The 4038-nt window shown below is 31.8% G+C and overlaps 1 long non-coding RNA gene across 1 annotated transcript; it reads left to right on the forward strand.

The window, feature by feature from the left end:
• Nucleotides 1-858: 858 nt before the first annotated feature.
• LOC149796240 (uncharacterized) lies at nucleotides 859-3821 on the forward strand. The gene is made up of 2 exons (XR_016422172.1): nucleotides 859-961; nucleotides 3367-3821. It is a non-coding gene; the product is annotated as an uncharacterized LOC149796240 (long non-coding RNA).
• The last annotated feature ends 217 nt before the right edge of the window (nucleotides 3822-4038 follow it).

Raw genomic sequence — 4038 nt, forward strand, 5'->3', positions numbered from 1 at the left:
GAAGATTATTCATGAATAAGTGACCCATAAAATAAATAAATGGAGACACGTTCTTCTGTTTGGAATTAGACACGCTCATATTTTTTGTTGTTGCTACAACGTATTACAGTTTAGATAATCTGATGGTAAAATGATCGTAAAGAAACGATTCATATGACATACTGTCAACCTGCAATGATTGTTGTGCTGGAGGAGAAGGTTTCATGCCACAAAATGAATGCTACCCATAGTGGTCACGATTCATCAGAATGAATTGTAAACCAGGTCGAACCGAAAGGAAGACAACTCTCAGGGACATTGGTATTGCCGATTATCAACACTTAAAATTCTCTACACCTTGTAATTATAAAATATCATCTGAAACACATATCTGATCTGACCATTCCATCAAGTGTTTTCCTGCTCACATAAAGTTTCAAATACTTTATATTAATTTTCTCTTTCGTGCTATTAGTACATGACGGCCATTGAGAAGTACATTCTGTAATTACAAAAAGTTCAAGTACTAATTTATTCTATTACCACAGATAACGGTAAGAGATACTGAACGCACCAATTAACATGACTTTAAAAACTCGGGGCATTTACAAACAGCACTTGTTTGTTGTTTTGTTTTCTTTCTACTTGATTGACAGCTAATGGCTTTGACGTCAATGATGTTTACTGACAAACGTCCACTACCTATACATACAAAGTAACCTCAAAATGATATATTAATACCGATCAAAAAACTGACCACTATTACACTATTTCCTGGATGACTATAACTGGCAATGACGTATTTTATTCTTTAATCAGGGAGTGAAGTCTGTATAAAAGACCAGTCCGTGGTCAACATGAACCAAATTTGCATCAACTTATAGACCAGGTCACATTAAAAACAAGCGATCTAGACATAACGAAGAAAATATGAATAACATCGCAGTTTTGACTCTTTGTCTGCTGGCTTCTGTAGTAACTGGTAAGGAAAATAATTATATATATTCATAAGATTCGATTGAAATCATTTTTAATTGAAAATCTTGGTCAAATATTTGTAGCAAGAAAAGATTCTCATATAATAATCTTTCCAACGTCTTTTCTATCTCATAATCGATATATCTACATGTGTACATGAACATGGTTATCGGTAGTTGTATAAGTAAATGGTAAATGATATAGGAAAGTTATAATGTGTGCAAAGATTTTTTTTAAATCCAGACATTGTGGTGTGCTTTATGGTTCTTTCCTCAGTGTTTGATTTCATGTCATTAACTTCTTTTTCACGAAGACTATTCTGGGCGAAATTTACTAGCAAGACTTCAAATGATTCAGTCACTCTGTTTATCATTTTACATTATGTCAGCAATATAATTAGTAACATTTGAGTTAATTCTAAAATGTTAGTTAAATCATTTGAAATTTTGATCCGTTGAAAATTCAACCGTACTATAGTATATTTCACATACGATACATAAAAACAAATAAAAATATGCCCTATTTACAAATACCCAATGTGTTCATTTATTCATATGGATGATAATTATTGCTTAGAACAGAGTTGATATGTTATCATTTTTGTGCATAATGCACGAAAGCATTGCTGGATTTTTGAGTAGTTTACTATTGTGACAATTATCATTCCTACATTGAGACTAATTATAGTTTAAAAGCATTCAATGTTTTTCTTTATGAATCGTGTTTATCGTACAAAAGACGAAATGAGTGGAACAACGCCAAAAATACTTTTTAAGACTTAGATAATATGAGTTAAAATATTTTACGTTTTATTTTCTTAGGACAAATATAGTTTGCATTGTCCCATAGCTGCTTGAAATAATTTGGTCCTGATTATATCAGGCAACATACATATACTTTTGTAATCATTGAATTATGGCATATTTAATGCAAGATTGCAATCTTGACCCAATATGATATTTAATGCCATAATGGTATTCTGATAACTCTATCTTTGGAGACAGAACGACTTAATAATTTAGTACACGAATTATTCGAAGCCACTTTTTTTAAGTAGTTTTTTTTTTTTTTAAATCGTCTAATGACAAATCATAAAATAAAATGAACATACCTTGCCTGGTTTTAAAAGTTCCTTTATCACAGCTGTAAAGTTAATGAAAAATACCTGTAAGTAAAGATGACATCCTTTATTTCACGAATGATATATTCTCATGTAATAGTTGAAATTGATATATTCTGATGTGATAGCTGACCATTTTATAGTCAAATGTAATCGCTGACAATGATATAGTTTGATGTGACAGCTGACAATGACATTGTCTGATGTGACAGCTGAAAATGATATAGTTTGATGTCACTGCTGAAAATGATATAACATTATATCATATTATATGACATGATGACAGTGAAACAGAAAATTTCAAATTATATTTTAAAATGTCAGAAATAATAACTGTGTATCTGTTTTCTTTTCAAGGAGAGGCTATATTTTACAGCTTGATAATTCATACCTTATATCATGATATAACTAATGATATAACTAATGTCATGAAAAGTTGTATTAAAACATTCTTAATATATGCTATTTATGGAGTCTCATTCCTTTGAAAAAAGGACATATTTTCAAAGGTTAGGGTTCGCGGAATAAGTTATTTGTCATCTATAAACTTAAAGACCTAATAATGTTTTCTACCTGAAATATTCTCAGCATGTATTTTATTTTATAGTGTTTATCTAATTTCATGGTGTTTGTTTTTGTAAGAATATTATTATATGTTATTTTTTATCTTATAGGTGTTGTCTAATGTTGTAAAGCTCTTAGAGCCTCTAAAGATTAGGCGCTATACAAAGTTCTCATTATTATTATTATTATTATAAAATTCGTTAATTTTCTTTCCCACACGATTCTTAGAATTATTACATAAAAATTAAAATAATAAGTACACTCTCCAACCTTCCACAAAATAACATACGAATAAGTTTTTAAACATATACAAGAATCCATAGATGTGCTTGTTTATGATTGAGTGTTGTCGTCATTGTACAATTAATGAGATCATATTTGAACTGCGACACATATCCCTGCGAGGTTAACTCATAACAGGTAGTAAATTGTTACCATTTCCCAACATATCATATCCTTCCTGTTGACAGTACCTCTTTCTTTTCTTGGTTTATTAAACTTTAGAAACATTTGTATTTATTTTTTATTACGCTTCCATAAATGAAAGTTACTGTAGTTTTAATCGCATCAACACGTCCAGTCCCTCTTAGTTTTCGTACCATTACTAAACAATAAGGAACAAACAAATTCATATACGTGGAATGATCCGGTTATTATTATTCATTTCCATCTTTACAAAATCAGACAACCTTGATGTTAAACAATCTGTTCCTATTGCATTGCAGCTCAACGCCTTGATGACCAAAGAGGTTTAATAGGACTTGAACAGTGCCCGTCATACTTCTGTAAGACCGGTGAATGTGGCCTATTTCCAACAGTTGCTGACTATCATGGTGGGCAATGTAGATGCCCTTGTTTTGGATTTGGGGGAGATAGCGGAGGAAACAGAATTACAAATTGTCCGATCAGCTTCTGCTATAATGGTCAGTGTGGGCTATTTGATACCTACTCCCAGTATCACTCTAATCAATGTAGGTGTCTATGTTCAGGAAATGCAGGATACGGCGGAAGAATACAGAATTAGACACTCCATAATGATCAATGTGACCTATTAGACATCTGTTCTTTACCGCCAGTTCGGACATCGCGCCTGCCACTGTGGACCTAGAAATAACTCCCTTGACTTTTAAATATCCTTGTATTGTTGCCAGGGCAAAATAGAATAAATATTGTCATTGCATCACGTTTTAATCACACACATTTATTGGTCAAACAACTCCCCCGTTTTCTCAATATATTCTTATTTCTGCATGTATAAAGAATATAACATATATAATACAACATATATCGAGCCATGGATCATGTGACTCGTAAAGGTATTAAACACTTTAGATCACTCACATGTATAGCATATTTCCTTTCGTACTTCTCCCTTTAAGCGGGAGGTCGAGTGTTCG

The sequence above is a fragment of the Sinohyriopsis cumingii genome, chromosome 7 (genome assembly GCF_028554795.1).
Source record: "Sinohyriopsis cumingii isolate HCF-2022 chromosome 7, ASM2855479v2, whole genome shotgun sequence".
In the NCBI taxonomy this organism is placed as follows: Eukaryota; Metazoa; Mollusca; class Bivalvia; order Unionida; family Unionidae; genus Sinohyriopsis; species Sinohyriopsis cumingii.